Source organism: Panthera leo, chromosome E2 (genome assembly GCF_018350215.1).
Source record: "Panthera leo isolate Ple1 chromosome E2, P.leo_Ple1_pat1.1, whole genome shotgun sequence".
Classification (NCBI taxonomy): Eukaryota; Metazoa; Chordata; class Mammalia; order Carnivora; family Felidae; genus Panthera; species Panthera leo.
Genome location: NC_056693.1, coordinates 41,347,033 through 41,372,829, shown reverse-complemented (window position 1 = coordinate 41,372,829; position 25,797 = coordinate 41,347,033). Strand labels below are relative to the sequence as shown.

The window sequence follows — 25,797 nt, the reverse complement described above, 5'->3', positions numbered from 1 at the left end:
AGGAAACCGCACAGAGAGAGGTTCCTGGACTGCCCGGGAGAGGCTTCTGTTGATGTTTTTAGACCCTTTTAAAAGATTCTATATAATTAACAATATTCTCCAACAATGAGAAGACCAAACTTCTCTTACTATGTTCAACAGTAAATTCCCACCTGGTGTTACATACAACTAAAAGACAAAGGACGTTGGAAAAATTGGATAAAACACATTATCGAGGAAATGCAAAAACAGAGCAACCAGCGCTGACAACATTGGTTTCCAACAAACTTTATTCCAGGCCGAATAATATTAAAGGAGACAAAGAATGTCATTTTACAATCCACAGTGAAGATAAAATAGTCATGAAAATTTATTTGCTGAATTACATAGCATCAAAATATATAAGGCTAAAAATGTTCGAAATAAAATGGGAAATTTACAGACACGTGTTTGTTTTGGGAGGCTGAGACATACCGCTCTTATCCTTGGCAGGGAAGAGATTCAAAATACATAAGTACATAGACAAATTTAAATAAAATAATAACATTCATATTTTAAAATAAAAATGTTTCCTTAGGCTTTCATGGAAGATTGATAACATTTGCTCTTATGCTAAGCCATAAGAATAAGCATGATACATTCCTTATAGGGGGTATTTTATAAGATCAACTCTCCAAATTTAATGTCAGATAAATACAGATGAAAAATAAAAGTCAAAACAATAATAACAATTAAAATTCCCCTCTAACTAATTTTTGGTTAAAGAGTAATGGGACCTAAGTTAGTAATTATTTAGAAATAATATTAAAGTAAGAATATTTTATTGTGAACACAAGTTATAGTTCCAAAGCTTTACTCCAAGGCAAAGTCATAACAGAAGTCAATTCCTTAGTCAATAAGAAGTAATAAAAGTAAATTAATCAGTGTCTTTCAGATGTTAGACTGAGAACCCAAAACCCCTGGGGATACTAGGCAAATACAAATGATGAAGATAAGAATAGAAATAAACTGAAATAGGAAATAATTAGAAAATAAAAGAACTAAGTTAGCCCAGTGTCTAGGTCTGTCTGTCTCTCTGCCCTCTATCAAAAATAAATAAACCAATCAACTAGATCAATTTCTTATCATCTTATTAAAAAATAAGAATCACCATTTATCCTTAAGGAAAATTAGAGACTAGATCACTCCAAATATAGAGAAGGCTTAAAAATAAGAGAATGCAATTAAAATGTACACACTCTAGGTCAGTACATTAATAAAATTATTGATAAAATTTATTAGGGAAGAAATAGAAATAACTGAAATTGGCTAAAAAAACCCCACAACCCAATAATTAATTGAAGAGACCAATTACCATGGAAGAAAATGAAAACATCCTGTCTAACGTGGCAGGCAATTCCATTGATGGCTTCTGTCATACCATTGAAGATCAGATCGTTTCTGTGAGTCATAAATCATCTTAAAGCACAGGCAAAATATGAATATGTACTTCTAAGTTAGTAATATCACAGGCTATGTATATTTGATATAACTTTCTTTTTCAAAAATTTTTAACGTTTATTCATTTTTGAAAGATGAAGGGAGACAGAGCATGAGTGGGGGGAGGGGGAGAGAGAGAGGGAGACACAGAATCCAAAGCAGGTTCCAGGCTCTGAGCCGTCAGCATAGAGCCTGACGCTGGGCTCTATCTCACAGACCATGAGATCATGACCTGAAGTCAGATGCTTAACTGACTGAACCACCCAGGTGCCCCTATTTGATACAACTTTCAATCAAAATACAAAAAGACAAACTAGCAAAACGGCATACACTGAAGAGTGTAGGATCATGTATTGTTGGGCTAATGATATGGATTGAAAAGTACATTTTCAAAATCAAACAGATTCTATTGCCCAAAGAATCTTTGGGAAAACCAGTCTCTGAATCTACCAAGTCATCTATCAATCAACTCTATCTACCTGTCTATCTTGCTCTCTTTTCTACATGTGTATTCCTATGCACATACAGTATATACATGTACTCCTGGGTCCTCTATCGTTATTTATGCTCATTCTGTATAGTACATTGATTTAGTTATTCAGGTGTTTCTGTGTGTAAAGTCATCCTAACGGGTTGATCAAGGTACACATTTGCACAAAAGCCTCGGAAGTATCTGTAGAATGCCAGTGTGCTAAGGTCATTGGGCTTTTTTCTGGATTCATTCACAAAGATGGGGTAACTGTTGTTTTAACAGACCTGGTACCTCTTGTCTCAGTTGTAGGAATAGTTGGAAGGACTAGACGTGAGGATTAACACAGGACATTTCCTCTAAGATTCCTGGGATGACCCCTCTGCCGCAGCCCCAGTTGTTCTCAAATTCAGTAAACACCCTGGGCTTGTACCTTCTTCAAAGCTTCCTTCCCAGAGCCAACCATAGCTTCAGGGATGCTGATGGCATGAAGTCTCTCTTCAGCTGTTTCCATGCCTTGAAATGTAGTTTAGACAGTCATGGGGCAAGGAGACACAGGATGCCTCTGTGTAGGTGAGCAGGTTACTGCAGTGGGACCACCTCCTCCAGCCAGCCCGCCGGACTCTGTTTGCATGCAGGGCTTCCTAACTGCACGCTTCCATCGTCTTCTCTCTCCAGCTGCACAGGATGGGCTGAGAATCTGCTTGCGGGGTAATCAGTCATTTGTCGCTCTGACCACTCAAGGACAAGAAGAGACTTTTATGGACAGTTTTTGTAGTTATACTGAGATATGTGAGAGCCCTAAATTTGAAATAAAATAGCCACACCTGATGGACAGCGGGAGGGCTCTAGTTGTTCTGGGAGCCATACGTCTTAGCTCTTCTGTTGAGCGCTTTACTGGGTGTTGTTGTGGGGGTGGTATCATGGACTTTCTTTGCAAAATGAATAAGAAAGAAAAGGAAGGAGAAGGGGTGGGGGGAGGGTCAGGAGAAGGATCAGGACCCAAATAGGTGTGCTACTTTTTCTTGAGGGAAATTTGGATAAAGGAGCCACCACGGTTCAGCATTCACCCTGAGTAAGAGAGAAGGAACTTTTGTTTTCATGCTCCAGCCAAAGACGGAAGAGAAAATAAAACAGAACAGACTGACGAACAAACAGAACTAGTTAGTTTTTCTCCCTCCAGACTGTGAGGAGTGGAAAGTCACCTTAAACCCTGAGCCGTGAATCCTGACTCAAGGAATGTGATACATGGAGCTAGGGTTTTAAGAGGGATTTTGGAAAACTTTGAGTTCACCTCCTCACTCAGGAGAAAGATGCATCCAAACCCCTTGACAAGCAAGTCTGTCTTCCTCTGGGTGAATTTATCTCAATTTGACCCCACGTGTGCACGGAGTCAGAATTCACTGCCTGCCTGCCTCTGGCCTCCGGGATGGGGGGAGGGGGTTCTGACTCCTCCACCCCCAAAGTGAGCGATAGTGGTTAGTTATGCTCTAGCTTACTTCTGGTTCTAGCTTCCGGTTCTCCCTGCCACTCCCGGGGGCTGGGACAGACTTTAAATCCTGTGTGGTCCTGAGAGCACTTTGGGTGTAGACAGATTCATGAAGAGAAATTGCTTGCGAGGCCCTGGAAGGTTATAGAAAAGCAAATGCCCCAGCTGAGGTCAGGTTGAGAGAGACATGAGAAGGTCAGTCCAGAGCAGGAAAGGAGAGCCTACTCAAGTCGTGCATCTGGAGGGGGGTTTGATAAAGGCCTTCTTTATAAGCATGTGCCTGGGTGTACAGAAACCCCAAGGGGGAGTGCTGTGCCCCGGGACTAGTAACGGTGTGGGGAGGGGTTGTTATCCTTGTCACCCTGGGCCTATAAAGGCAAAGAGAGGGAAGGTGGACAGCATCTGGAAGGAGAGGTTGGCAAGAAGAGGGGTGCCAAGACAGGAGCCGTGGCAGTTGGAGCCAACTTGAGGCAGATCTGCACAAGGGGGACGGAGAAGGGGGGTGAATGGTAGAAGAAAAGGTACCGTGACCTCACTCGCCTACCCCTGCCAAGTCTTTCCTGCGGGGCTCCTCGCTGGCCACACCCAAAGGGATTGCCAGAAGCCAAGTGAGTCCCTTGGTGCAGTCCAAACAGGTCAGCCCCACAGGACGCCAGAAGCAGAGAGGAGGGTGAGGGCGGTACAGCACTGTGTGGGTGTGGGTTCAGAGTTGCTCACAAGTGGAGGCGTGGGGAAATCTGCAGAAGTTCTGTGACTTTGACCTGACTGCTCCCTCCCAGCTTCATTGCCCTTATACATCACAGTGATCGTCAGTGTGAGAGGGAAGAGGTGGGAACCCATTTCCCATCTCTGCTCTGCCCATTAGACAGATGAGGAAAAGCAAGGCTTGGCCGCAACACCACGCTGCCTCCCATGGGACAAGACACCGATTTCCAAGAGCAGGCTCCCTCTGGATACACACCAGTCAGTGGACTGACAGGTGTCTCAGACTCAGGAATCACAGAAACACGTCTTGCAGGACCAATGATGCGGGTTCCCCTCACTGGGCTAAAAGACTAACAGCAGCTCATGAAACCCCATCTGGTTATGGTGCACGTACCAGAAAATGTGGCCATCTCTTCCATCATTTGGTTTTAGTGGAGACTGTTTTCAAATGGAAGCAATCTGTCTTTCTCATGTCTGGGAAGAGTGGTTATTAACTATGAGGAAACTGTCTCCAGCAGTAGGTCAATTAATTACTGCATTTTAAAGCTGCTTCGTGAAAAACAGCAATTAATTTCACTACATTTCTGGGTAGTTCTTCTGCAAAACTTATCCATTTGAAATCACGTTATCATGGGCGGATGTGGAGACTTGATTATTTCTGAGAGCTTTATAGGAGATCATATTCTTTTTTTATTTTTTTAAGGACTGTGGGGATAGAATTAGGTTTTAATTATCACTGGCACCTTTTCACTACTGGAAATGACTTGAAAACAAGACGGGAAGAATTTACACCAAAAGGAGAGTTGATAAATACTCTGAAAGCCTATTTATCTAAACACATCTTCAAGTTGAAATGCCATCTGATAAGAAAAAAAAAAACCAAATATAAAATGGGACATTTCTGTTTACTTACTAATATTCTTTGTACTTTTCTGGTCTAATTGGTTACGAATTCCATAAGCTTTTTTTCTGGGTGAGAAATATCAAAGGGACTATTTTCACCTGTTCCGTGACCTTTTACCTCAGCCTCAGCTGCATTATCTTTCACTGGGTTGGACCCTGCTGCCCTCCTATTTGGTTTCACAGGAAGCCACAGAGAACTTGACTGGCTTTGGTCCAGAGGGCAGTGAGCAATAGTTTTTCATTGCCGTATATTATCTGGCCGTGGGAACTGGCCAAACCTGGGTTTAGGGACTAAATATAAGTTGGGCATTTCATGCTGACCTTGCCAGACTTTTCTGAGGGTGTCTGATTTCAAGCAATTCTTATAGGTAAAGACCACGTTTCTCAACCTCAGCACTTTTAACATTTGGGGCTGGATAATTCTTTGTTGTGAGAGCTGTATTATACATCGTAGAATGTTTAACTGCATCCCTGGCCTCTACCCACCAGATGCCAGGAGGAGCCCTCTCCCCTCAGTTGTGATGATCAAAAATGTCTCCAGATAGTGTGAAGTGTCCCCTGAGGGGCAAAATCATCCTTAATTGAGAACCACTGGTGTAAATACAACTATTTACGATTATAGAGATAGAGAGATTGAAAGACTATAGGAAAATATACATGGACATATGTATACATAGCTCAATAATAAAGGTTGTTTTTGGAAAGACTGTGAATCAGTGTTCTCCAGAGGAACAGAACCAGTAGGAAATATATACATATGTACACAATACATATATAAACCTACATACACATCCATCCATACACACACACACACACACACACACACACACACACACAGTTGCCCTTTGCACAATACAGGGATTAGGGGCCCTGTCACCCTGCACAGTCGAGAATCCTCATGTACTTTTGGCTCCCCCCAAACTTTTAATACCTACTGTTGAGCCAGAAGCTTTACTGATAACATAAATTGTCGATTAACACATATTTTGTATGTCATATGCATGCTATATTCTTACAATAAAGTAAGCTGGAGAAAAAAAGTTAAGGAAATCAAAAGGAAGAGAAAATAGATTTATTGTACTGTATTTATCAAAAAACAATCCACTTGTAAGTGGATCTATACAGTTCTGGCCCTTGTGCTGTTCAAGGGTCAACTGTATATGGAGATTATAGGAATTGGCTCATGTGACTTTGGAAGCCGAGAAGTCCCACAGTCTGACATCTAGTTCTCCAGAAGCCTGAGAAAGAGGACCACCAGTGTCTGAGGGCAAGAAGAGAGGGATGTCCCAGTTCAAGCAGAGAGTAGATTCTCCCTTCTTCTACCTATTTCTTTGACTCAGGCCCTCAGCAGATTGGATGAAGCCCACCCCCTTCTGTGGGGAGTTCTTTACTTAGTCTGCTGATTCATACGCCAATCTCTTTTGGGAAGCCCACAGACACACCCAGGAATAGTGTTTCACCTACTCCCAACATCCCTGAGCCCAGCTGCGTTGACCCATAAGATGAACCATCACACCTTGTGATGTGTCTTCAGGCGCATCTGGATTTCAGTCGAGGCTTTGTCGAGACAACCTCCGGGGTACCTCCTCCTCTCTAGAGGCTGCCCTCATAAGGTTTTGGTAACAATAGATGAGCGAGTGTGTACAGAGTGGCGAGCACTGGGTCTGGTACCCAGGAGGTGCTCCAGGAAAGCTATTTCCTCCCCATGTGCAGAAGCCATCAGTACTAAATGGACTGATAGCTGCTGGAAGCAGAAGAGTCATTGCATTCACTGATAGATGTTTCTATTCTCTGCTCTGTGTCCCCTGCAAGAGATGTCTGTCCTTGTTTCATGTCATATACTAGTTTTTCATTTCCCATAAACTTGCTTTTCTTCAAAAAGTACGTAAGCAACACGCAAACACACTGTCATTGCAAAACTTCAGACACGACAGATAAAGGAGGCCGAAGCCTCCTTTGCCCTTTGTACCCCAAGGCCTCCCCCCATCTCCAGAGGCAGCCACTGGCATCAGATTGAGACGTGTCCTTCCAGGCGTTTTCTCGAATTTTTATACCATTATCTTTTTACGTGTGTAAATGTGCACATCTTTATCTTGTACAGACTGAGGTGTCACCTTTTCAATGCATATGTCAGTATATTCAGACCTGGCTCCCTTTGGCATTGTATGTTGGCATGGTGTGAGACCTTGGGCTGTTTGAAGTTTGTGGCTCTCACTAACAACGCTGCAGTGAACGGACTCACAACTCCTTGTGCATTTATCTATAGTAGATGCTAAGAAGTGAAATTGCTGAGACAGAGTATGTGCATTTTAAATTTTAACAGAAAATGCCAGGTTGCCCTCCCAAATGGCCCGACCATTTTGTATTACCAACATTCTCAGTAGTAGCAAATCTAATTTTTTCCCAATCTGATGGAAAAAAAAATCACCAAACAGATGTCTTGTTTTAATTTGCATTCCACTGATTACTGTCAAAATGAGTATATTTTCTTATGTTTGTGGGCCATTCTTTTTTTTTTTTTCTTTTGATACTTCTGTCTTCCTTTCTTGTGCTTACTCTGTATTGGGGTGTTTGTCTTTTTCTTATAGGTTTGTTATGTTTTTTTTTTTTTTTATGTTCTGTGTGTTAATTCTTTGTTATACACGTTGCACAGGAAGAGACTGAGATGCTCCACAGTAAGTGTTTCAAAGGGCATTAGGTTTTAGCTGCGGTCTGAGATGATCAGCGCATTTTCCGAGCAGTGATGTATCCCCATCTCTGGTCCTGGGGCATCCGCTCTCAGTTACACTCCTGATTTTGTCTCTCCTCAGCTGCAAGTGTCCCCCACGAACTTCTGGATCTCCTGTATCCCCAGCAGACCCTCACCTCCCTGCCTCTGAGGTCAGAGGCCACCTTGAACGGTGGGTCCAAGGTAAGTACACACCCGTGCCCCTTGCAAGCCTGCCTCCCTCGAATTAAGCATTGCCAGGCATGCAAGGGAAAACACCGTCCGTAGGACATTAATAAATGTTGTGGGCAAACAAGATTCATGATATAATCTTGCAAAACACTTGAAATTTCTTACTGTAGGCCTTTTTTTCCCCCTCTGAGTCTTTGCTCTGTCACCATGCATGATGACCCTCCAAGAGGGGTTCTATTTCCCAAATGTATCTGGCAAGATGGGACTTTTTTCCTAGAGCGTCTCTTAAGCTCACCTCGGCTTGGAAGAGACTTTAGGGCATTTGGTTTTGGTGCGTGCAATCAAGCTGCCGTTTGACAGCTGTCACATGCTTTTTTTTCCAGACCATTCCGCGTCTCATGTCCTTATGCTCTGTGTGTATCTAGCACATACAGGGCACTGCGTATAGTAGAAGTCCTATGATCCCTGCTAAATGTTGGGGACTGTCAGAATAAATGTGTGGAATTGGGATAGGGCCTCCCAGGAGAGCGCTGTTTGCAAGTTTTCAGGCCTGGGATTGATGAGCTGTGTGGCTCTGGAGAATCTTCTCAGCTTCCCTGGGTGGCATTCTGCTTACCCTGCAGTGGGCATGATGATATCTGATTCCCAGGAACTTGGAGGAAAGGTGAACGAGATAACAGACGCACTGGCCTAGAGCCACTACTGGGTGTGTCAGGACAATAGCGTGTGCAGTTTGAGTCTTGGCACGGTGGGCAAAGTACGGGAAACCCCAAATTCCCTGATGCCCCAAATCCTTTCCTCTTTCAGAGAGCCAGACAGCAGGCAGTGTGGAAGTACTTTTGGGGCGGGGATATAGCGGCTCCTGTCCTCCCCCCTGGCTCTTCCCTCCGAGGCCTGCCCTCAGGTTCCTGACCCTGCGGTGCTGCCACAGCCTGGCTTGTGCACCGGGCAGCAGCAGGGCCTCCCGGGGGCAGCAGCTGACCACACTTGGCAGTTTTTGCAACAGTTGTAGCGCTGGTCTCGATGCGTCCCTTGGCGATACCTGCCCCGGCCTGCGGGCATCCCCCTGCAGGGGCCTGAGTCCCTGTCCATGGTCCCCGGAGCCTCCTAATTCCAACTGTCTTCATCTTCCCAGCCCTATTGGTGGCTCTGTCTCCTGCAGTGGGTTGAACCGTGACGCCCGGGGGTTTTCTTACCCTTTCGGCTGCCTAGTTATCAACTAGATTCCCGGTGAACAATTCTTAACGTTAAATGGTTTCCGTTCCCATAACTGGGTTGACTTCTGTCTCCTGACGGGACCCTGGCTGATAGTGGACAGAAGGAAGAATGGCAGGAAGGAAGGAAGGAAGGAAGGAAGGGAGGAGCTAGAAGGAAGGACAGAAGCCATCTGTCTTCTAAATTCACATCTTGTGCTCACCCCCGGAACCCTCAGCTGCCAGTCAAGTCCAGGGCTGGCTGGCTTGCACCCTGCCTCTGACCAGAAACCAGAACCCTCAGTGCGTGGGGCTGCCCCCAAGCAGGATAACCCGTTTCCACAGATTAGCTGGTTAAGCATGATGGGTCTCTTGTTTTCTCGTGGAAATGGCTGCTCAAATGTGTTTTTCTTTAAGGTGATGGAAAGTCATCCGTGATTCATTAAAGTGTTTGGCGATGTTGATTGCTGTTATAATGATTATTACATTGTCGTATTAGGTTATAGCTATTAACATTGTCGCTTTTATGGGAAACTGCTAATGAACCAGTCACAAGAACAGAAGATACTAAGCCCATGAACTTGGTGTTTGGGGCGTGCTTGCTTCATGAGCTCAAAGGGAGACTGGGGGCTTTTCCAATGTTGGGCTCAAGAGTGTGTTCTCTGAAATCAGATAGCTCGATTCCACCTCCCGTTCACTGTAGGCTCACTCAGCTTTCCTGTTCTCTGAGTTCCCAGCTCTGAACGAGGGAGAAGCATAATAATAATAACACCTCCCCAGAGATTATTGGCAGATTAGATAACAGAACTTTCTCCAGAGCTATCTCCAATAGCCGTCACTGCTTCTGTAAACAGATCCGGACCCAACAATTTCTTCAGCCCTGAGACCCCTCTTTCTGCCCCAACCCCAACTTTTAAGCTTATTTCTTCCAGCAACTACCCAGTGAAACAAGGAAGTGGTTGGATGCCATCTTTGTGTGTCAGTGTGATCAGCGACAGTGGCTGGCCCTTTGGTGGGGCTTTGTACATGCTCACTGAACCAACGAGTCTCTTGGTAGGCCCCAGGCTTTAGGTGTCATGAAGAGTAGAGACTGGACCCACAATCTAACACTCCATGGACTTGACACAATTCTGGATAACCAGAGACAATACACACTGATCTTACTAAAGTGGTTCTCCAATGAGAATCCCTGGGAAGCTCATCAAATAAGATGCAGATCCTCAGCCCTGTCCCGAGAGACGCTGAATTGCTAGGTCTGGGATGGGCTCTGATGGTTATATCACAACAAGCTCCTGGGGAAACTGGGGTGCCATGTGGGTGCCCTGAGGACGACACTCGAGGAATATTGCATTGTGGGGTCATTGCGAGGTCTCAGTGCAGCTGTAAATAGACTTGCACCTGGTTGGTGCACATCATCTCCCTTCGTTGATTAGGAGATCCTTGCTGGTAGGATGTCTGCTGGGTTTTAGGTCATGATGTTTGGGCTTAAACTTCAGACCCGCCAAAAACAGCTGTGAAAGCTGAGACCCATTGCTGACTTTCGGGGGTGTCATTTTTCTTCTCACCTGCCCATACAGATTTGAAGGGAACCTTTTAAGGGTATCACGTGAGATATTATATGAGAAAAGTGCTTCGTAAACCATAAAATAGCTTTCAAATGTTAATTATTTTTAAATTTATGGGTTCATTTTATTTTATGATGAGTCTCCAAATCCATATTCTTAATCCTAAATAAGAAATTATTTTTCAAAAATAAAGAATCGTTTACAAGGTGAATTGCAATGAAGTCAGCCCAGGGGACCACTTGTAATCCACAAAGGCAGTGCTGAAAGGGGACAGGGACCACCGGCCTGATCCGTCAGGTGTAGGTTCTGAGTGGGGACAGAGCGGTGTGACCTGCCCCCATGTCCCCAGAACAGGGTAGGCCGAAGTGAGGTCCTGCTTGTGGCACTGCCCAGGCCTCCTTCTCCTGTCTCTGCTGAGGCCTCGGGTCTGGTCCCCTCCCCTGTCCCCCACACTCCACTCTCCATCCACACACCTCTCTTGTCCTCTCCTGTACTCCACAGGTGGGGTCAAGGAGCAGGCCACACCTTTCCTGTTGCCACCCGCACGTTTCTCATAATGAGGATAACCCATATTTCCACAACTCTGACCCTGGCTACTGTCTTTGACTTGCAAAGAGCTGGTGAAGGGAAAGTCAACACAGCTCTGAGCCAGACAGACTTAAGGGCACACTGTGCCCAGTAAGCTTCTGTCCTCGATGCGTCTTCTAGCCTCTGCCCCTCACTCTCACCCTTGTCTAGGAGATGGTGTTAAAGATAAGCTCCTGTCTTCATCAAAGTGATCAATAAATGAGAGTAAGGAATGAAAGGAACAGGCATTAATAAAGCACCTACTGTGTGCCTGGCCCTTCAGCCACGTGATTCCATATGATCTTCTCCCAGGCCAGTGCTGTTGGGTTGTTACTGTCCTCGTTCCACCAATTGGGACGTCCCGCCAACGTCCCACCAACAGTGCTGTTGGGTTGTTACTTGTCCTCTTCAAGAACGCAAGAATGGTTGATGCTTGCATTCGCTAGCACCCGGGACGTGGCCAAGAGACAGCCATGCCCTCTCCATTTGCAAGGGAGTACATTCTACCAGAAATGGGAATATGTGCAATCTGCCAAAGGCCGCATGGCCTGCACGTGGCTTAGCAAGAACTGAAACCCAGCCTGCCTGGTTCAGAGCAACCCTTTCATGCTCATGCAATGGGTGAGCCAGCTCTCCTGCCGGGGACACACGGGGTGTCGCTTCCATGCCCTGGACCTACGCAGATCTGTGGGGACCTGTGTGCTCAGGGACGGCTCTCGTCTCCCTTGGCTCTTCTCTTCTCCTTCCCCCTCACTGTCTCTCAGATTTTGCAATTGCCTCATTAAAATGCAATTGTGTGATTCATCAACATTATAGGAGAAAGCAGTTAGATAAAATACAGGGAAAAAATGAGTATTTGCAGAGACAAGTAGTATCGAGCTTTCTACCTCATCAAGGGGCTAAATGCATGCATGTTAGCCCTATCACCCTGACGTCCAGAAATCCCCGGAGTGTGGAGGGGTTTTTTTCCTCTTCAGTCTCTTATATGATCCATGATCTTTACGTTTCGCCCACCCTTGTGAAAGCTAATGGCATCATTTTCATGCATGGACACGGGCCTGCCAGCTGACAGTGGTTAGCAATTCTTATTACAAATATATCTTCTAATTCCCGAGCTAGAATTGTAAAGCTTTTCTATAGTGACACTGAACCAAAATATCGAAATTGCTCAAGCCTTTAAAGAAAGCAGCAGCAAAAGGTTGCAGAACGCCTTTTAAGTAATGCTGCAGCAAGGCTCTCTGGAATACAGATACATGCCTGCCTGGGCCTTCCTGTCACCTCAGATCACCCTGGAATTCAGACTGCAAACTTCCAGTGCCTTTGGCAGGAATTGCAGACAGGCAGAGAGAGAGAGAAAGAGAGAGAGAGAGAGAGAGAGAGAGAGAGAGGTGGGGGGGGGGGTCTCTTTGAAAAGTAACTTCTACACAGTTTTGATCATTACCACTGTCTGAACATGGAGAAGCCTCTTTGCAGTTTGTAATGGAAATGATAAAACAGGATGTGCATGTCAGTTACAACCTGTAGGCTTATCCTTTGAAGGCATCCCCCTCCCTGTTCAGGGGCCACATCCACTTTGGCTTTTCCTTCAAGATGTAATTCCCTGTCCATATTCATAATGAAGGCATCCTTCACTTCCCCCTTCCTGTCCCAGGCTCCCTCTGGGCTCACCACCCTCTTCCTTCTCCCCATCACAGCTAAGCAAGTGTGGACAAGGGAAACATTCTGGCTTTGAAGTCAGTCTGGACTCCCATCTTGGACTTAAGATTTAGGGCAAGACATTTAACCTCTCAAAGCCTTCCTTACTTCACCAAATGCACTTAATGATATTTGTTTCGTGGAAGTGTTTTGTGGATTGAAGGAGATCAAGTTTGCATCAGCATGAAAGACGGATATCATTTGTATTTGTATGGCTTTCGTCATGGGTGATTTTTGGTGGCTGTCTTCCTCAGAAGATGGGGCTCCTTGAGGAACCAAGGGGGGGGTCCACGGCACTCACGGTGCTGCTAAGCCCCCACTTTCTTCTGATTGTGTGGTGCCGCCGACATCTGTGCGTTGGCTTCTCTCTGCAGGCAGGCTGTCTGTCTCTGTGGGTTGGGAAGATGGAAGGAGACAAGCCTGAAGCAGAGTCAAGGCCACATGGGTTAGCATTCCGTGGGGACATGCTGGGTGGGATGCAGGGCCCTTCCTCCCCTGAGATCCATCTGTTAGTCTCCAGGAGGGCTGGCTGGCATGCTTGGGTCCCATTTCCACCCCTGGATCGCATGGGGGAGAGTGGATAGTACATGCCAGACTCTTAACTCCTGCTGCCCCAGCAGTATGTAGTGGAGTGAGAAGTATGGAGGCCAGTTCCCCCAAGCCCATGGGACCAAGGGCAAGGGCAGTCATCCAACAGAAAGGAACCGGGGGCACCAGGAAAAGGGAAGGATCCTTGGGAAGTCCAAACCAACAGATGTACATTGCATGACCAAACACTGCTTAATAACTGAATTAATAGACAAACAAATGAAAGGTGGGTTTTTTTTTTTTTTTTTTACAAAGAGCCCTGGCCTGGGAATAGGGCAAATGGAGTTAAGTCTGCACGCCTCAGTTAATTTGAGTGACTTGGTACGTTTAGAGCTGCTCTCAGGGCCTGGTGTCCTGGACTGTAGAATTTTCTGGTTGGATTAGGAGATCTCCAAGGCCCCTTCCAAATTTACATGTCTATTATCTCATGCTCCTCATTAAGAAAGAATTTTAAGTTAATTGAAACAGGGCTTTTGCAGCAGGCTCTGGAGAAAACCGTATAGATATCTATAGGTTAAGTAGAAGAGAGGGTAATGACACGCTTTCCCTGGCTTAGGGGGAAGAGTAATTTGGAAGATGAAAAATAAGTAAGACTAGCCGCCTTATTTGGGACAGTGCTGTGCTCTCTTCGGGGAAGACCACAGACAGGAAGAGATGTTCTGCCCAATGACCAAGGGAGGGTCAGCTTGTCAGCAGGAAGGATGGGCTGAGCCGTAGGAACAGGGAAAGCCCGCGTTTGCTACCGTTCTTAGGAATAGACACAGTTTGTGGGTGATTACTCAGTATTCCATTGAATGGAGGGGAAACAGGCTCAGAGAAGTGAAGGAACTTGGCCTTGTCGCCCGCCCAGGACTGGGGTCAGGGAGTCCTTGGGCTCCACGGAGGATCTGAGCAGTACATGCCGTGTGCTGGCTTTAGGTCAGGGACAAGGTGACCCTCACATGGAGAGCCCTGCCAGCCAGTCAGTGTTCAAGGCCAGACAAGGGTGAACAGAGGGCCGGGCGGCCCGCCCTCACCAGCCTACAGGGGTGGGTTGTTGTCTGAGGTGCAGAGAGCTGGAGCCCCACCTCTCCTTCCCTCACCCCTCCTTTTTCCTGCCGTCCCACCACCTAGCACACCGGACACGGGACTCATAATGCCACAGGAGAGCCATACCCTCCGGGGGAGGCAGTGGAACAGAGCCGTGGCCCAGGTGGGAACAGGAGGCCCCGGGCCCTGGCCTGCAGGTCTGGAGACCCGGATTGGCTTTCTCCAGCCAGCCTTCCTAGCTCTTGTCATTGTCTTTTGTCTTTGCCTCTGGTTGTCTTCAAATCTTTGTCTGCCGCTCTGACATGCTTCCCTTGGGTTCTTTCGTCCCTTGTGATGCCATGTGCTCTGCCGTTCCACTCTGCCTGCTGCTGCTTATTCCGCTCCCACCTGCCCCCACCCCGTTTCCTTTTCTTGGCTCGCTCTCTCTCCTTCTACACGTATGCAGCTCTCTCCCTCCCTCTGCTGCCAGCACTGGCTCCTGCCCCCACCCCACTGGTGTCTTCTCTTGCATGGCTGGGCCTCTCCAGACAGAGTCCAGCCGCTGCCCCCACACACCCCACCCCCCAACTCTGGCCTGTCTCACCCTCCATTGCTAAGCACTCCATCAGCTGGTGGCCGAGGCCTGGCCCTGATGGAGAACTGCCCCCTCTGGGCCTGACTACTTGTCCCTAACCCTCTGAGCCTGGCCTCTCTCAGCCTGGCCATATGGATGAAGAGCCCCCCTGCCCGTAGACAGGCCTGGCTTTCTGGAGAATGGGGAGGCTAAAGAAGCAAGTAGCTAAGATGTGAGGGCTCAAGGGGCGCCTGGGTGGCTCAGTCAGTTAAGCATCTGACTCTTGATTTTGGCTCAGGTCGTGATCTTGTGGTTGGTGAATTCGAGCCCTGCTTCACGGTCCACGCTGATAGTGTGGAGCCTGCTTGGGATTCTCTGTCTCTCTCTCTCTGTGCCATTTCCCTGTTCATGTTCTCCCTTTCTCTCTCAAAATAAATAAATAAACTTTAAAAAAAAAAAAAAAAGATGTGAGGGCTCAAGCCTGACTCTGCCCTCCACCTGGGCCAGTACAGCTGCCTTGGGCCTGCAGGCCTCCCCTTCTGGAGGACTCCACCTGTTCTACGTCTCACAGTGTATGTGAGGGGCAGTGGCAGCCAGTGATCTGCTTCGAGGGTCCTGAACAGATGCCACTCCCCTGTGTCTCCTGCTACCTCCTGAGACGGTCCACCCACTCTGCACACGGTAAGCATTTTTTGAGCACCTACTATGCTCACTTAGTATTGTGCCGGTTATGTTCTAGCACCTATAAAGTGGGGAACAAGCTAGGCATGACCCCTTCCATCACAGGGCTTGTGCTCCATGGGCGTATCAGATAGGCAAGTAGGAACTGATGATGCCGAGGGCCGAGGGCTCTGATGGGGGCCGCACGAGGCCCTTGAGCGCCCTGGGGTGCAGTCACGGTGCCCAGCCAAGTCAGTAGGGTTTCAGGAAGCCTTCCCTGAGCAGATGCTCCCTTAAGCCGAGACTGAAGGATGTATTCACTTTCACTGGTAAAGGGGTTGGTATTTGTGGCAGGGTTTGGCAATTGGCAGTTGTCCAGGTAGAAGGGACAGCCGCTGTGAAGGCTTGGGTGTCGAGAACATTTCTCACCTCACCTTGGTCCCCAGGAGAATGCACCTTATGCTCCAGAATTCAGCCCAGCCTAGAATCTCCTTGCTCTGACTTCCCATAGCCCCTTCCCCATACCTTCCAGAGAACCCGTGTCACCACCCAACAGTGAGCCCAGTGGCCTCAATGGACAGATGTCTTCTCTGACATCCCGGATCCTGGTACCAGACTTGCGATAGAGTCAATTCTCAGCATTGCTGAGGTCAGATATGTGAATGGATAGATGGGTAGATGAATTTAAAACAAAACAAAACAAAACAAAAAAACAACCAAAACGAAGGAGCCTGATCTGATATGAGATTGCCAAGCTTCCCCCATCTGCCTGGGCTCCTTCAAAAAACACCATTTCCTTCCAGTGTCCTGGGAATTTTGAAAAGGCTGATCCATCAGTATCTCAGGCTGCCAAGAACTCCTTTTTCTCCAAGAAATCAAACTAACCCCCAAATGTTGGGTGTGTTTGTGTGTGTGTTTCCTGCAAGCTGAGGCCTGGCTTTCGAGAAGTAATCAATTCCAATTGATTGGCAAAATCCGACTTGTGTTCCCTCTGCCAATTTTGGATGGTAAAGTTCATTAAAAGCAGGCCTCTGGCAAGCCGACACCCCTCAGTGCTACGGTAATAAGGGCTTATTATGCCAAGCAGCGGGATCTGCCCTAAAGAGTCCTTGGCATGGTTTCGTGGGGACTTGCCCATCTGCAGCAGTGTTTTTTGTAAATGAGTAATTTGACCATGATAAAAATCCAGGAGGAGTTTTTCCAAGCTTGGCCGGGGAAGGACTTGGAGAGAACCCTGTGGTGAAGAGTGGAGCTCCTGGCCCGTAGTGAGGTGCAGACCCCTTCCAGCCCTCCTCCTCCTTCCTGCTCTGACCCCCGGCTCCCCAGACGGAGGGATTTCTCCTGGCACCACTGTCAGGAAAGCGGTTTGGCCCCGGGCTGGCAGAGGCACTGCTTTCGAGCCCTGTGGCCCCTCCAAGAGGTGGGGCACACATCTCTGCCACAGTTGTTTGCTTTTAGAGGCTCCAGGGGCTGGAGCTAGGAAGGGATACATTTCTTCCTGAGTATGCACAGGGCAGCAACTTCTGGAAGTCATCAAGCCTGACAGCAACTGGCATAGGATCCGCTGAGCGAGTGTTTGGATCCAGAAGTAGGAGTTTGCTTTTAGCTAATATTTCTGATGTGCCCGTCCTATGCCAAGCTCTGTGTTGGGCTCATTCATACGCAGGGCCAACTTCACGTTTTTTACAGCAGTCACCAGAGCTGGAGATCATGGGCACTCTGGTTCGAAAATAAAGCGTTTTCTTTCGCATTTTAAAGTGTTCACATGGAGGTTCTAAAAGGTTATGCAAACAAGGTGCTAATTTTTTTTTTTCTTTTTGAGGTATGGGACTAGTGTGTTGGGAGAAGGCCTTGAATTTTCACTTCACATGCTACTCATATTATTCTAAGTTTAAGAAGTAGCTACTCTAAATGCCTCTTATGGAAAATTTGGAAAATACAGAAATGTAGGACAGAATTATATGCTGCCTGTTAGATATGGTTCATGTTTCCATTTTCATCCAAGTAAACTAAGCCTCAAATGTACCCAAGTTCACACAAATAAATGATGAGGAAGATTTGGTTCAAATTTGATAGTGGTTTTCATCTTCCTAGGATTTCTGAGACCCAGAAAGTTGTTTCTTGAAAGTGATTTTTACCTGATTCTTGGTCCTAGGAGAGTGTCTGCTAGAGGAAAGACAGGCTCCATGCTCAGACCAGACTGGGATATGGTGGGTTCTGCGTCTAATAAGTGATGGCTCACAGTCAATTTTCTTAGTGTTTATTTGCTTATTAAAGGCTCTGAGAAGTCCTGCAAACTTATGAACAAAGAACCCTGACCCCTCCCAACCCCTGTACACCTCCCACAGAATCTACGGGTCAGCAGACCAGTTTTGGAAAATGCGTGCTCCTTCTTGCCTCTGCCCATCCAATCTCCTCCTTCCACTCAAGTCTTTGCAGTCTGTGTGGGCAGATAGGGACCCCACCGAGGCCTCAAGGGAGAAGTGACCCCCTACAGTCACTGCTAGGAGGAACAGTGGGAATCCTAGTGGCTGACCCATTTGTCTTTAACAAAAGAGGAAACTGAGGAAGGGAAAGGGGAGTGGCTCATCCAGTGTAAGGCAGAAGGTCGGTGACAGGATTGGCATTTGAACCCGGGCCCCACGAGCAGGACCCGGCTCCTAGTAGATGCCTGTGCTCAGGCTGGGTTCTGATGGAGGCCGGGCCCGTGTGGCTTGTGTCTCCAGCAGAATGTATTCACAAACTCTCACTTCGGCACCAGAAGTTCACCTCACTGCCTGGCTGGGTTTTGCTTTTTGCCACGTAGCAGAAATCCCTTCGGGCCCTGCAGCATGGGGTGCTGCTTCTGCCCCGCACTCCTGGCAGCCCCCACGTTCTCCACAGCACTGCAGGTTGGGCCACGGCAGAGACTCAGCTTGTTCTGGGGGCTCCTGGGAGGCCTGGCTCTGTGCCCTGTGCTTTGTCGGGGCTCCCTCAGTCTGCCTGAGGTCCTGGGGGCAGGCAGTCGCCCCCAGATCTTCCTCCCTCCAGAGATGACCGGGTGGTGTTTTCACAGGCCGAGAGCCCAGGCCCCAGAACCTACTCCCCATCTTCCGTGAAACCATCAGTGACCACTAACTTTGGATTCTCAACCCTCATAGCTGCCTGCGGGGATTAGAAATCCCCAAACCACACACTCATCGATTTTTTTTATTTTTGCCTTTCACTGAGCATGAACCCAGAGGCCAGGAGCCATCCAGACAGGAATTCAAACGTAGTAAGACATCTAGCTGGGGATGGACATATAAACAGTTCCCAGAAGTTGGGGCACTGGTAATGCTAAGTCCCAGGTGCAGGGCAGCTGGGATGCATATTGAAGGATGACACAGGCTTAATACCATGGAGGCAAGAGGTTTGCCTCTTTTTCCACTGGGAACAGCTTGGCTGAAGCGATGGGGCTGCTACACAGCATATGTGGAGCGTAGCAGAACAGCATCCCGGGATCAGGGTGGATTTGTGCAGCCTGCGTGGTGGACAAGGGTAGATGGAGACTCCTCGGAGGTCACGGAATGACACGAGTAATGCATATTCAGAAAAGTTCCCCTCTGCATCCCCAGGGAATGAGTGAGAACCAGGTGATGCCTGGACAGTGGAGTGGCCCAGAGGCTGTCATGGGAGGGAGGGTCTGCTCACGTGCGAGGGTGAGGCAGGAGGGTCCAGGTCAACTTCCAAGTCTGTCACCGGCTCGACTGCAGAAGCAGACCATAGTCTCAAGTCTGCGTGATTTTATTCTTTCTAGTAAGAATGAATGAATCATTAATTACCTACGAAATATGAATTGATAGCTTGACCTTTGAAGTCTTTTCCCATATAGAAGTCACCGTTCGGTCATTGCTTTGGGCCAGGTCTCACACAGTAGCACACCAAGGGCAGGATGGTGGGACAGTCCACACTGGGTGTAGGCAAGAAGGGAGGGCCTTGTCGGCAGAGAGTTCAATAAAAATCAGCCAACTTTCTGTTATCGCCTTGCACTGGCAATTCTGAACAATGTCAGGGATGAGCTACACCTCTCTGCCTGGTGGACTTCCCCCAGCACTGATTGGCCTCAAGTTTGGGGTTTGAACACTCAGCCACCAAACTTATTGGCTAATTTAAGCTAATGTCATTTTTTAAATATAATTTATTATCAAGTTAGTTAACATTCAGTGTATACAGTGTGCTCTTGGCTTAGGGAGTAGATTCCCGTGATTCATCATTTACACACCACACCCAGTGCATATCCCAACAAGTGCCCTCCTCAGTGCCCGTCACCCATTTTCTCCACCTCCTGTCTCCCCACCTCCTTCCACCCTCAGTTTGTTTTCTGTATTTAAGAGTCTCTTATGATTTGTCTCCCTCTCTATTTGTAACTACTTTTCCCCCTTCCCTTGCCCCATGGTCTTCTGTTGAGTTTCTCAAATTCCACATATGAGTGAAAACATAGGATATCTGTCTTTCTCTGACTGGCTTATTTCACTTAGCATAATACCATCCCGTTCCATCATTGTCGTCGCAAAGGGCAAGATTTCATTCTTTTTCATTGCCGAGTAGTATTCCGTTGTGTAAACACACACACACACACACACACACACACACACACACACACACACACATATATATATCACATCTTCTTTATCCATTCATCAGTTGATGCAGTTGATGGACATTTGGGCTCTTTCCATAATTTGGCTATTGTTGAAAGTGCTGCTGTAAACATTGGGGTACAAGTGCCCCTATGCATCAGCACTCCTGTATTCTTTGGATAAATTCCTAGCAGTGCTATTGCTGGGTTGTAGGGTACTTCTGTTTTTACTTTTTTGAGGAACCTCCACACTGTTTTCCAGAATGGCTGCACCAGTTTGCATTCCCACCAAAATGTAGCAGGGTTCCCCTTTCTCCACATCCTTGCCAACATCTGTTATTTCCTGAGCTGTTCATTTTGAGGCTGATGTCATTCAGAGGGCCTCACACTTTACCAGTGGAAGCCCTGGAAATGGCTCCATTTGGCAGGCTACTGAATCTGGATTTGAGGGCTTTTGAGCTCCTTCCTCAGTATTTTTGAAGTCTTCACTATCCTTTTATAACACTCCCCCTCTCCAGTCGCTAGACTCCAGAACAAATTGCCTGGCAGTGCGGGGAGACCTTCAGAGCTTCCTGCCAGCAAATCTTCGGGCATATTACTGACCGGGGCCTCCAGCCAGGAGGAGGCCCAGCCCTGCCCTTCCTCTGGGAAGGCACTCCTAAGGCCCTAAATAAACCTCGTAAGTCATGCAAATGTTCCCCGAAGGAGCCTGAAATGTTTGGCCTTTCTCTGTGGGCAGCAACAATGGTTCACAGGGAACATACAAAATATTACTCATGGTGGGTGCTGGGTCAGGGCCCCTTGGTATTAAGGCTCTAAATAAAGCTCTGTAACGAATGGCGTGGGACTAGGAGAGCCACTGTAGGCAATCCTCATAGGACGGATCTTCAGAACCACCTCCTGGGACGGCAGAACCTGGCAGCTGGCCCCGGGGAGCCCAGGGATCAAGGCTCTTCTCAGACAGGGCTCTAAGGCCCGGCTATAAATTGCCCAAGCTCAGGACGATCTGAGCAGCCAGCAGCATGCCCAGCAGTTCTTGCTGCTGTGGTTCTCTTGCCTTTCTGCCTTCAGCATTCATGAGCAGACACTGGGGATCTGAGTTTGGGGCGGGGTTGGTGGTGGGCTGAGGATGGGCCAGGGACACCTGGATCCAGCACCTGACGCAGGGACACAGCCGCACCTGGGACACAGCCCCACCTACAGCAGTATTTTGTACATTCGTCCCGAACCAACATTACTGCCCCAGAAAAAGGTCAAACTGCCCCCAAGCCTTGATGCTAGGGCCTGGTGCACTGGCCTGAGACTTCAGTCCTGGTTCACACCCCTCTCTCAGGTGCGGGACTCTTGGTTAAGCTGCCGGGGCCCAGGTTAGAAGCTGTAAAGGCAACAGTTGTTGCAGGTGTGGAATTTGCATTAGACGGTTAATGACAATGGGTAAGGTGCCTCACAGCCACAGCCCTCTCCCAGCTCAGCTCAAGCCAGGCTTGTTCCCCTTACTGTCACCCAACCCCCCAGACTGATGCACATTTGCTTAACCCGTGGTAACCTTTGGGTGAAAGGGTCATCTTGTTGCTTTCATGTTTGCTTCCCAGTTTCCAGGGAGGGTGGCTCTTCTTGGTTGTGCTTTGGGGGTTTATCCTTCTGTTTCTGGGAATTGCCAGTTCAAATGTAGGTCATTTTCTGTCGGTTTCTTTAATCTGTTACCTATTGATCTGTAGACATTTTTATATGTTCTCACCTTAATCTTTCTCTCCTCATTAGTGTTTTCTGTTATATATTTTGTTATATATTTAATTCCGCGTTCGTTTTGTTCTTTCCCTTCACAGCATTTGCGTTTAGAAGGCCAGCCTCACCTCAATAGTTTTTTCCTCTAATTATTTGATATTTTTACTTGTTCAATATTTGACACTTTAATCATTCTCTAACTTGTTTTTATGAATGGTATTACATAAGGGGTAGGTGGGAATCTACTCACACATGAATATGCTTATGAATAGCCAAGAGTTCCATGAACAATTGGTTAATTGTTCTCACGCCATTTCTCAGTGGATTTGAAATGTGTCTTTTGTGGAGCATGTTCCTATGCATTTGTGTTTCTATATACACACGTGTGGGTGTGCATAGCATACACACATAGGTCTATATACCCTAATTCCCTACATTCATATTTTTAATGGCAATATGGAGGAGAGTGAAGGAGGCACTGTGGTCCTGGGGCCATTTTTGAGGTCTTTGCATTGATCAACAGCCAGTATAACAAATATTTGTTAAGTCTGCATTCCTTAGTACACATTTAACAAATGCATATCTTGTGGCTGCACACTAAGAACTACATTTCCTGGGGCCCTTGCTTTCTGGAAACTCCATGGCCTACTGGGTGGGCAGATATTGGACATGTTTTCAAGGCTGAGAGACTTATAAATAATTAAACTGGCTGTTAAAATCCTGGATTGGATCCTGGAACAGAAAAAGACATTAGTAAAAAATTGCTGATATCCAAATGAAACCTTTGGCTAGTTACGGTATATGCCAATGTTAATTTCCTAATGTTGACAAAGGGACCACAATCATGGAGGATATTAACATTAGGGGAAGCTGGGTAAAGGGTATATGGGAACTCCCCAGATCACCTTTGTAACTTTTCTGTAAGTCTAAAGTTATTCAAGAGTAAAAGGCTTATTTAAACTTAAAAAAAAAAATTAGCAGGCAAAGTTAATGCAACAATGGATATGCACTTAATGAGCTCTTCTCTGGCAATCGGTGAATGTGATCCAGAAGGGGGCGCCTTTGATGTTGTGTGGCTTCTGAAAGCTGCTTCACTGATTTCAGATTTGGTTCTCATTGTTGCCACTTGTAGAACAGGAGAAAGGTGTGAGATGATCTCTGGACCCCCTTCCACATTTTGGAAGTAGGGTTGTTTGCTCTATTTGGAAGTCTGTCACCCACAATTCTTGACCCGTCTGCAAATTTCACGCTCAAGAGATGCCTAATGAGATTTGTGTCCAAGCAGGCATAAGACATCATCTTGTCATGCTGAAAGAAGCACGAAGCTCTCGTGGGAAGAAAATCATTTGGATTGAAGGTCAGCAAACTGACCAGCTCTTGTCCTTTGGCATGGCAGTTAAATTCTCAGAGCCTCGGCTTGCTCATCTGTAAAATGGGAATTACAACCCCACTGCCTGCCAGGACGTCCGTGACAACTGCTTGTGGTCATGCATATGGGAAACATACCTGGTGTGTCGTGGGGCCCCAGGAATGAGGTTCCCTTGCTTCCTTCTCTCACCCTTGCAGCATTTTCTCTCCTTTCAGGTAAGACAGCTCTGAAAGAACCCTGGTTAACAGCTGAAATCTCATTTAGAGATCCTCACGTTCCCTTCTAGGCTGTCTTATCTCTCAGCGGTGGCATTTCTTCCTGGGTGTCGGGGACAATCAGGCGGGCGAGACGCTTTCCCGGTAACGCAAAATGTGATTTTTTTCCGGGATTATATAGCATGGGGAGGACATTGGAGTTGAAAGGAATTTTTAGTAGGCTCACTGTCACAAATCGGATAACAGGAAATAAAACAAATAAGACTCAGTCAGTACACTGGCAGTGTGAAATTTCCTGAAAAGCAGGCATGTCGTCCTGGCAGAGGTTTGACTAAAAGCCCCGTTCTGGGCGCAAAGCAAAGAGATGGAAGTAGGAGCTTTGGCAGGGCCCCCATCACGCATCCCAGGAGAAGGAAGGCACCGTTACCAGACCCTGCTGGCAAACTGGAGTTGGTGCTGCGTGTCATCTCCAGGGGGCACTAGGCAGTCCCAGGGCCAAGTCCTGGCTCCCTGAGGCCCCTGGGGAGGTGAAATGACCCGATCCCCCTAGACTCGACATCTGTCTATAAAATGGGGACAGGACGAAATAAATCACTGGGATCCGTAACACCCACTGCAATACCATCTTTTTTTTTTTTTTTTTTTCATGAACTCTTAGTAAAATTAGTTGTATAGAATTTACTGTTAGGTCAAATTCCCCTTTTACTGAGACTTTGAGAAACAGGGCATAATGTGAGAAAAGAGAGATGCAGCTGTCCACATACTATGATGCCATTTTTGTAGAGCTCACCAACAAGAAAATCTAAACAACGGACCATGAAGAGATGTGTATATATGATATGTGTATCTATACATATATATGTAGTATGTATAGATATATATTAATATATAAGCAATCTGATGATGGATGAGTACACAATGCAGGTCAAACCTTGTTTCTGACAGGCCGAAGGTGGAGACAGAATAAGAAAAGGACCCTCAGAAGCTCAGTGCTTTAGTAACATTATTTCTCAGGTCAACAGTGCTTAGTCTGTGGGGGTGGGCTTTATGATTTTGCTTTATATCTTGCACAAACCTGATGTACGTTTCATTATGTATCAAATATTACATAACCTAAAGAAACCCAGAGCAACCACCCTGAAAGCAAGTTTATGTGAAGAGGTTTATCAAATGGAAAAACGAAATCAAAAACACATTATTTGTCACCAGATGTAGAGACAGGAGCAACAACACACTGAAACTCCATGTGACCCTAAGCTTCCAGATGCATTGTTTACCCTCAGCAGGTGTGGCTTTCTTCCTCTGGTTGTTTTTTTTTTTCCCTCAGGCAACGCAGGCCAAGGGCTGGAAGGCCTGTGTCCACACCTCCTCGCTTTGCAACAGGCTGCTGTTCTGTTTTCTGCTCTGTTCTCTGTGTGCTGCCTGTAACTCTTGCCCTGGGGCAGGAGGTGAAGGGTGCTATTTGATCACAGGAAGTACATAGCTAGCTTTTTATCCCCCTCTCACTTTTTCTACCTTGTCCTTGAGGGGCGTTCTGCACTTGGAACTCTGGTGCCATCCCTCTATTACCTGTTCCTATTTTATATGGTCTTATAGCCCGTACAACACCGCCAGCATTAGGCGTTCAACAGATACTCGTTGCCTTCTCCCATTCCTTGATGTGCTCAATTTCTCCATCCCTAAAATGGAGATAGCAATACCTACTTCAGTTGGACATTGTGACAGTGCTAGGAGAAAGCCCATTTTGGTCGCCCCTTTCCCACCCTCCCCCAGTGTGGGAACTAGAATAGAGGCGACAGTTCAGAAACAGGTTCTTTGCCAAGCTGTTTGGCCCTCCTGCCTGAGCAGGCCACTTTGCCTTTTGGGGCCTCAGTATTCCTATCTGTCAAGTGGGGCTGTCCATGTCTGCCTGTTTGCGTGGCTCAGAGACAGTGATGGAAGGAAAAGCACCCAGACAGATCAGAAGCATCCTCCGGAAGTTCCAGTACAAGAGTGTAAGTGTCTCCAGAGACTCGAGGCATCTGTCCATGCGGTTGTCTGACAGCCCAGTGGAGATGCTCTTGGAAATGGCAGCACTTTCACGCAGCTCTCCCACAGCCCACCCACATTCATTTG

The 25,797-nt window shown here is 47.0% G+C and overlaps 1 long non-coding RNA gene across 1 annotated transcript in view; it reads left to right on the top strand.

Moving 5' to 3' along the window:
• The window catches only part of LOC122208900, a 286,790-nt gene that overhangs the window by 6,882 nt on the left and 254,111 nt on the right, over positions 1 to 25,797 (top strand). Inside the window, exon 2 of the long non-coding RNA XR_006197368.1 lies at positions 7,835 to 7,935. This is a non-coding gene — a long non-coding RNA (uncharacterized LOC122208900). The remainder of the gene's footprint in view (positions 1 to 7,834; positions 7,936 to 25,797) is intronic.